Genomic DNA, 9,791 nt, shown 5'->3' with positions numbered 1-9,791 from the left:
CTAAAAAAAAAAAAAAAAAAAAAAAGAAACTATACAATGCATTATTGTTAATTATAAGCAACCTGCAAGCCTGTAATCCCAGCACTTTGGGAGGCCGAGATGGGCGGATCACGAGGTCAGGAGATCGAGACCATCCTGGCTAACACGGTGAAACCCCGTCTCTACTAAGAAATACAAAAACTAGCCGGGCGAGGTGGCGGGCGCCTGTAGTCCCAGCTACTCGGGAGGCTGAGGCAGGAGAATGGCGTAAACCCGGGAGGCGGAGCTTGCAGTGAGCTGAGATCCGGCCACTGCACTCCAGCCTGGGCGACAACGCGAGACTCCGTCTCAAAAAAAAAAAAAAAATAAAAAATAAGCAACCTGCAATGCTACAGAGCGCTAGAACTTACTCCTCCTATCTAGCTGTAATTTCATATCCTTTAACAATTCTCTCCCTGTCCTTCCCTTCCCAGTCTCTAATATCCTCTGGTTCCACTTTTACTTCTATTAGATCAACTTTTTTTAGCTTCCACACGTAAGTGAGAACATGCAGTATTTAACTTTCTGTTAAGATCATTTGCCTACTTTATAATCAGACTTTTTCTTGTTTTGTTTTTTGCTGTTGAGATGTTTGAGTTCTTTGTATCTTCTGGATATTAATCCCCTGTGGGATGAGTGTCTGCAAATGTTTTCTCTGATCCTGTAGGTTGTCTTTTTACTCTGTGGATTGTTTCCTCTGCTGTGTAGAAGATTTTTAGTTTGATATAATCCCATTCATTTATTTTTGCTTCTGTTGCCTGTGCTTTTGAGGTCTTATTCATAGAACCAAGCCTGCTGACCTCTTGATTTTGGACTTAGAGCTTCCAGAACTGTGAGAAACTACATTTCTTTTTAAGCCACCCAGTCTAATGTAACAATAATATATGTAGATACATTTTGACTTCTCTCCCTGCCCCCACCAAATATTTAATGGTCAGAATGAATAATAGCAGGGAAGACAAACATGTTTTGTTTTGCTTGAGAATGAAATGCGCCTGATCGTAGTGGATTTTAAGCTCTTTCTGTAGATATACTGGGGGGAATGGCTGGATGTCTTTTTTTACAATTTATTACACTAAGATTACATACTAGTTAGTAACTTCAAATAGGGCAGCCAGATAGGCTTCACTTGCCTCCTTCAAAGCACTAAAACCTATACTCTGGAAGCTCCAAGATCAGTGTTAAAGTCCTACACAATTTCTCACACCAGATGCTGGATGAGACATTTGAAAAATAAAAGTTTAGTGAACTTCTAACAATGTCTGGTTTCAAGGAATGCCAGAGTGCCAAGCCTGTAGTGATAAGATTTCTTCACTCCCTGGTTAATTTGCAGGCAATCAGCTTGGAAAGAGCTATGGTATAGAAAACTTGTTCCTTACCAGCCCCCTGCCTTTTGCCCGGAGCTCAGCAAGCTAGAGGTGGCACTGATGCCTGAGAGAGATGGCTGAGCAGCTGCAAACACAACTGAGAGAGGATCTTGGCTATGTAAATTTTATCTCAAAGTAAATTGCTACCTTCACAAAGTTGTGGAAAAGTTAACTGCATTTAGATAGGACAGTTAGGCCAGGTGCAGTGGCTTACACCTTAATCCTACCACTTTGGGAGGCCGGAGCAAGAGGATTGCTTGAGCACAGGAGTTAGAGGCTACAGTGAGCTATGATTGCACCACTGTACTACAGCCTGGAGCAAAAACTTGTCTCCTGGAGAAAAGGAAGAAAAAGAGAAGAGAGGAGAGGGGAGAGAGAGAAAGAAGAGAGGGAGGGAGGGAAGGAAGGAAGGAAAGGAAGGAAGGAAAGAAGGAAGGAAGGAAGGAAGGAGGGAGAAAGAGAAAAAAGAAAGAAAGGGAGAGAGAGAGAGAGAAAAAAAAGAGAAAGGAGAGAGAGAAAGAAGGAAAAAAAGAAGGAAAATGGACTCTCTATGTCCTGTAGGTTCATGCTAAAAAGTTAAAAAAACGAAATAAAATAAGGACAAACTCTTTGATAGCTGTTTAATGAGACAGAGAGGAAATATATATAATGATCTTATATATTACTGTGTGTGGTAGTTTGTCGGCAAACATGACCATCAACAATTTCTCCCACCTTATGCACTCATGCTGCTTCTGCCATCAAGTAGTCTATTTTCCCTTCCTTTTAACTGAAGTGGCCTTGTGACTTCCTTTAATCAATAAAATGCATCTTGTGTGACTTTGCCACTTCCACACCTAAGCTTTAAGTATTCTGGAAGCTTCCACCTTCAGTATCTTTGAAGTCAGCCACTGTGCTGTACAAAAGCTCAGGCCAGACCACTGAATGATGAGAGCCATGTGGAGAGACACTTTGGAGGATGTGCTTCTCTGGAATGGTTTGGCCCCAGGTGTGCTTCAGGCTGAGCATAGCCTCATGAGTGACTTCAAATACAAGTGGAGTGGAAGAACCACCCAGCTAAATTCAGTCAACCTACAGAATCATGAGAAATAACAGATCATTGTTATTTTAAGCTACTAAGTTTTAGAGTGATTTTTTTTTTTTATGAAGCAAGAGAAAACTAAAATATCTTATTTAAATGTTTATTTTTATTTTTTTGAGACAGAGTCTTGCTCTGTCACCCAGGCTGAAATGCACTGGCATAATCTTGGCTCACTGCAACCTACACCTCCCAGGTCTGAGTGTTTCTCGTGCCTCAGCCTCCCGAGTAGCCAGGATGAAAGGCATGCACCCCCATGCCTAGCTCATTTTTGTATTTTTAGGAGAGTCAGGGTTTTGCCATGTTGGCCAGGCTGGTCTTAACTCCTGACCTGAAGTAATCCGCCAGCCTCGGCCTCCTATAGTGCTGTGATTACAGGCGTGAGCCACCACGCCCAGCCTAAATGTTTATGGGTTTATTTATTTATTTTTTGAGATGGAGACTTGCTCTGTTGCCCAGGCTGGAGTGCAATGGTGCCATCTTGGCTCACTGCAACCTCTGCCTCCTGGGTTCAAGCGATTCTCCTGTCTCAGCCTCCCAAGTAGCTGGGATTACAGGCACATGCTGCCACGCCCGGCTAAGTTTTTGTATTTTTCGGGAGAGACGGGGTTTCACTGTGTTGCCCAGGCTGGTCGCGAACTCCTGAGCTCAGGCAATCCACACGTCTCAGCTTCCCAAAGTGCTAGGATTATAGGTGTGAGCCACTGCACCCAGCCATTTATGTATTTTTTTAATCAGAAAAGCTAAACTTAAGAATATTTCTCTTTTTTGTGTATACAATAGAACCTATGTGTTCCTACATAAAAGATATTTAATTACATGCAAAATATCACTGTTCTTTTGCAAATAAAGTCCACAACACACATTTTCTCCATGTTTATGTATTTGTCTTCACTTCGTTTGTTCAGAAGAGAAGATATCAGGGAAATAAAAATCATCTCATAAGAAAGTTTAATTCATTCATTTTATTTTATGCTACCTTATAAGAAATATTTCTACTTCAGGTATTGGCATGATTTATAGAGGAAAAGAATGCGCTAAATTCTTTTTTGGCTGGGTTCGGTGGCTCACACCTGTAATGCCAGCACTTTGAGAGGCTGAGGAGGGCAGATCACTTGAGGTCAGGAGTTTGAGACTAGCCTGGCCAACATGGTGAAACTCCATCTCTACTAAAAATACAAAAAATTTAGCTGTTCATGGTGGCGGGTGCGTATAATCCCAGCTACTTGGGAGACTGAGGTGGGAGAATCACTTGAAAGTGGGAGGCGGAGATTGCAGTGAGCCGAGATTGCGCCACTACACTACAGCCTGGGCAACAGAGTGAGACCCTGTCTTAAATAAATAAATTATCTCCTTTTTAATGTAGTAAACGCTTTTTAAAAAAAATAAAACCTTAACCTGGTGTGGTGACTCACACCTGTAATCCCAGCACTTTGGGAGGCCAAGGTGGGTGGATCACCTGAGGTCAGGAGTTCAAGACCAGCCTGGTCAACATGGTGAAACCTTGTCTCTACTAAAAATATTAAAATTAGCTTGATACAGTGGCGCACACCTGAAATCTCAACTACTCGGGGGGCTGAGTGAGCCAAAGAATTGCTTGAACCCAGGAGGCGGAGGTTGCGGTGAGCTGAGATTGTGCCACTGCACTCCAGCCTGGGCGACCGAGTGAGACTCTGTCTCAAAAACAAAAACAAACAAAACATTTTTGTAGAGATGGGTTTTCCCTCTGTTGCCCTGGCTGGTTTCAAACACCTGGCTTCAAGTGATCTTCTCGCCTCCATCCCCCAAAGTGTTGGGATTACAGGCATGAGCCACAGGGCCTGGCCTTTCTGATGTTTTTAAATAAAAGCTTAACTTCAAATTTGTATGTACTTTGGAAGACTACAGAAACTTTTATGTAAATAATGACAATGCAGCTCTCATTGAGCTTATATAATGATAGCTTTTTCTTTAGAGCTCAAAGCTATTTAAACAGGTAGAAAGCTCTCAAGAGGACATGAAGGTTTATATGACTAAAACTGGAGGACCCTAAATTAAGTGACGTGCCCATTTAGTGGCATTGCCAAAGCTAGAACACTGGTTTCCTAATTCTTAGTCCAAGTGCTCTGCCCATACAATTGCGCTTTCTCCTACAAGGTAGAAAATGCAATTAAATAATTGTTACTTATGTGTTTATACTTATACACAATAATCCCTAAAAAAGTTTTAGGTAACAGGGATTTTTTTTTTTAATGTATATTTCTAGACTCCTTGGATACATATACAACAAAGAAAGCAGAATTAAATGTGACAGGGTCTTGCTCTGTTGCCCAGGTTGAAGTGTAGTTGTGCAATGATGGCTCACTGCAGCCTCGACCTCCTGGGCTCAAGAGATCTTCCCACCTCAGCCTCCTGAGTAGCTGGGGCTACAGGTGCACACCACCACACCTGGCTAGTTTAAAAATTTTTTTGTAGAGATGAGGTGTCACGATGTTGCTCAGGCTAGTCTCAAACTCCTGGGCTCAAGCGATTCTCTCGCCTAGGCCTCCCAAAGTGCTGGGATTACAGGCATGAGCCACTGTTGGACTTGATACCAATGGGCTAGGGGAGAGGTCCCCAAATGCCAGTGGGACCTCAACTCTGGTTGGTGTCCAGGCTTTTGACACCATTGCAAGAAAGAATTCAAGAACGAGTTGGTAAAAATAGTGAAAGTATGAAGATTTGTTGCAAAGTGAAGAGTACACACTCAAGAAAGGGGAGTGCAGGTGTACTCAAGAGAGGTGCACAGTGGGGTCTGGGGTTTCTATCTCTATGAGTTTCTTTAATCAAGGGGTGGCTAAAGAAATAAAAAAAAACAATAAAAATTAAAATATATTAAAAAATAAAAATAAAACAAAAATAAAAAATAAAAATCAAGGTATGGAATATTTCATGAAGATTCCTGGAAAGGTAAAGATTTCCTGGAACTGTGGTGCCACCCATTTTTACACCAAATGTATGTGTTCCTGGAACTGTCATGGTGCTGGTGGGTGTGTGATCGAGTATTTTAATGAGCATATAATGAGGTCCTAGGTGAAACTCAGGTCAAATCCAGCACTATGATGGGTCTGGTCAGTCTTAGCCAGCTTGGTTCACACCTGGTTTTCAGGGTCTTATCAGCCCCTAGTTTATGCAGACATTTCAACAGTTTCCTTTCTTCTAATCATGTGTAACTCCTGCCTAAAATTTTCTATTCTCCTGTGACCATCCTGTATTCTTTCTGTTTCAGACTCACTGAAGCCCCAAACTCCTGGGCTCAAGAGATCCTCCCACCTCAGTATCCTGAGTGGCTAGGACTATAGACATCCACCACCAGTCAACTAGTTAAAAAAATGTTTTTTGTAGACATGGGGTCTTGGTGTGTTGCCCAGGCTGGTCTGGAACTCCTGGCCTCAAGTGATCCTCCCACCTTGGCCTCCCAAAGTTCTGGGTTTATAGGCATGGACCACTGTGCACAGTCATCTGCTGTTCTTAATCAATGAGACTGTGATGATAAATTGGGACATATGGTCTCCAAAGAGAAAGAAGCTGGATGGCTCATGGCCTGACAATTGATGTAGCTTTACTGAATGCTTTACAGATACGGAAAGCTAAGAGTAATGCAAAACTACAAGGGCTGCATAGTATTCCATGGGGTATATGTACCACATTATCTAGTCTTCCATTGATGAGATCTTGTCCTTTGCAAGAATATGGATGAAGCTGGAGGCCATTATGTTACTGGTGGAAGGTATCTGAGTTACTGGTGGCAAATCTGTATGGGTCTGCAGCAACCTCAGTTCCTGCCTCCTCAGAAGAAAGAATTCAACTGAGAGGCATAAGGCAGAAAAGGAGACCCAGACAAATTCCAGAGCAGGAGTGGAAATTTATTTAAAAGGCTTTAGAACAGAAAAGAAAGAAAAGGAGAGTAGGCTTGTAAGAGACCCAAGCGGGCACTGAGATCAAGTGTGGTGTTTAACCTTGATTCTGGAACTTTATAGGCTGGCCCCTTTCCCATGAGTCTTCCCTTAGGGTGGGCTGCCCACACGCACAGCGCCCTCCTTATCTTTGGGTGCACGTGTTTAGGAAGTTGTACACATGCCCATCTGAGGCTTTCTCCCCTTCTTCGGTGGTGTTTTCTTGGAGGGTCATACCCCACCATTTTATCTCTTAATGCGCATTCCTGGGAAGTTGCTTCTCCCTGGTGTCTGCCTTCAATTAACGCTTTAGTGCAAAAGGTGTGGACCATCAGGAAATGGCCTCTCCCTGGCACCGGCTGCCAATTTATAACTTTTAGAGAGGCGATGTGATAATACTGAACCATCATCCACATTCCTAGTGGGTTGGGGAGTCTTCTCCTGCCCCACTCATGCCTAACTACCTGTAACAATTATCCTTAGCAAACTAATCCAGGAACAGAAAACTGAATACTGCATGTTTTCACTTACAAGTAGTAACTAAATGATGAGAACACATGGACACAAAGAGGGGAACAATAGACACTGGGGTCTACAGGAGGGTGGAGGGTGGGAGGAGGGAGAGGATCAGGAAAAATACCTAATGGGTACTAGGCTTAATACCTGGGTGATGAAATAAGCTGTACACCAAACACCTATGACACAAACTTACCTATGTAACAAACCTGCACACGTATCCCTGAACTTAAAGTTTTTTATTTTATTTTATTTATTTATTTATTTATTTATTTTTTAGACAGAGTCTCGCTATGTTGCCCAGGCTGGAGTGCAGTGGTGCAATCTTGGCTCACTGCAACCTTCACCTCCCAGGTTCAAGCGATTCTCCTGCCTCAGCCTCCCAAGTAGCTAGGACTACAGGCATCTGCCACCATGCCCAGCTTTTTTTTTTTTTTTTTGTATTTTTAGTAGAGACGGGGTTGCTCTATGCTGGCCAGGCTGGTCTTGAACTCCTGACTTGGTGATCCACCCTCCTCGGCCTCCCAAAGTGCTGGGATTACAGGTGTGAGCCACTGCGCCTGGCATAAAATTAAAGTTAAGAACAAACCAAACAAAAAACTATAAGGGCCAGGCCCTTACTCAGGGTCTTTTATGGAACTTTCTCTCACTGGCCCCAAAGCAACACTAGTATAGCCCAAGTCTCAGTCCCACTACTACTGTGTGTAGCGTTAAGATTCTCTACTCTCAGAGTCTAAGCCGAATGGCAGAAGACAAGATAAAGGAAAGTTTTTCCTTCCTCCCTTCTAATGAAAGGTGCACTGCCCCACATTATTTTCTGTTCTAGAATCCGCCTCCCCTCAGGATGACTGCCAGTGAGAATATGCACACCTCCAAGCGAAGATCTGCACCACCACAGAGGTTGTGGTCTTGCCCGCCACAACTCTCTTAGACCAATTGCCTCAGAACCCATTGAACTAACTTTCCTTCCTTCCTTCCTTCCTTCCTTCTTTCCTTCCTTCCTTCCTTCCTTCCTTCCTTCCTTCCTTCCTTCCTTCCTTCCTTCCTTCTTTCTGTCTCTTTCTTTCTCTTTCTTTCTCTCTCTCTCTCTTTCTTCCCTCCCTCCCTTCCTTCCTTCCTTCTTACCTTCTTTTTATTTTTTTTGATAGAGTTTTGCTCTGTCACCCAGGCTGGAGTACAGTGGCGCTATCTCGGCTCACTGCAACCTCTGCCTCCCAGGCTCAAACACGATTCTCGTGCCTCAACCTCCGGAGTACCTGGGATTACAGGCATGCGCCACCATGCCCGGCTAATTTTTGTGTTTTTAGTAGAGATGGGTTTCTCTATGTTGGCCAGGCTGGTCTCGAACTCCTGGCCTCAAGTGATCCGCCCACCTCGGACTCCCAACATGCTGGGATTGCAGGTGTGAGCCACTGTACCCAGCCCCATTGAACATTTAGATTAAATTTTTGGCACCCTTTAACAAGGTAATGGCATTTGATGCCATTTTAAGTAAATTAGTTAACAACACATTTATATCCCAACTAAAAAAATGTACTAGAATATATGAATGAAGATTTTGTATAAGTAGCTGAATAGTGGGATTGGGAAGTAGTATAAATAGTAACTAGAAAATTAGGTTTTAGTATGCCGGTAATATGTATGTCTATAGAATCCTATTATAAACCTGATAAATTTTAGTGGGAAGTCATTAAAGCCTGCAAAAATGGGGAATGTACCTGAAAGGCAGAACTGGAGACTATGATTTTAAAAAATATTTAATGTAGGCTGTGAAGAACTTTGCATTGTGAGAACTCCTTCCTTTCTTGCTCCCTGGCTATCTTAGTGGCAGCTCTTAACCGAGGAGCATCACGTACCTAAGGCAGGAAGATGCTGGCTGCAGTGAAGATGAAAAAGTCACTGGAGTTGATAAACTCTAGGTTCCAACTCATTGTGAAAAGTGGACAGTACATGCTGGGATACAAGCAGACTGTGAATATGATCAGACAAGGCAAAGCGAAATCAGTTGACCTCACCAACAATTGCCCAGCTTTGAGGAAATATGAAATAAAGTACAATGCCACACTGGCCAAAACTGGTGTCCATCACCACAGTGGCAATAATATAGAACTGGGCACAGGGTGGGGAAAATACTACAGAGTACACACACTGGCTATCATTGACCCCATTCTGATATCATTAATAGCATACCAGAGCAGACTGGTGAAAAGTAAAACAAGTACAGTTTTTCTTTCTTTTTTTTTTTTTTTTCTTTGAGACAGAGTCTCTCTCTGTCATCCAGGCTGGAATGCAGTGGCATGTGATTTTGGCTCACTGTAACCTCTGCCTCCTGGGTTCAAGGGATTCTCTCTCCTGCCTCAGCCTCCCAAGTAGCTGGGATTACAGGCGCCTGCCACCATGCCCAGCTAATTTTTATATTTTTAATAGAGACAGGTTTCACCATGTTGGCCAGGCTAGTTTTGAACTCCTGACCTCAAGTGATCTGCCCGCCTCGGCCTCCCAAAGTGCTGGGATTATAGGCGTGAACCACCACGCCCAGCAACCAAGCAAAATTTTTCTTTAATAAAACTTGCCTCAGCTTGTTTCAAATAAATATTTAACATAAAAGTTAAGTCATAATTTCTTAAGAAGAATAAACTATGTACAAGTGGCCCAATTTTCAAAAGTCAGACTCTTTCCCAAAACTTACTTTCTTTATTCATCAGAGAAAGAAACCAGTGATATACCACTGGGCATACTTTGAAGGTTGCATATATGCTACAATATTATCTCATGCAGCTGGACTTTTCAGGTCTTTTTCTTAAGATGGTAATTTTTTTCTTCACTAATGTATTTTTTCATCCCTGTTTCATTTTATTTAGTTTTGAGATAGAATCTTGCTTTGTCACCTTGGCAGGA

At 42.7% G+C, this 9,791-nt stretch overlaps 1 pseudogene; it reads left to right on the top strand.

Annotated features, from left to right (window-relative positions):
- The first annotated feature begins 8,762 nt into the window (after positions 1-8,762).
- On the top strand, positions 8,763-9,106 carry LOC112625408 (annotated as a pseudogene).
- Positions 9,107-9,791: the final 685 nt, after the last annotated feature.

The sequence above is a fragment of the Theropithecus gelada genome, chromosome 5, assembly GCF_003255815.1.
Source record: "Theropithecus gelada isolate Dixy chromosome 5, Tgel_1.0, whole genome shotgun sequence".
Classification (NCBI taxonomy): domain Eukaryota; kingdom Metazoa; phylum Chordata; class Mammalia; order Primates; family Cercopithecidae; genus Theropithecus; species Theropithecus gelada.
This window is presented reverse-complemented; position numbering and strand designations above follow the sequence as displayed.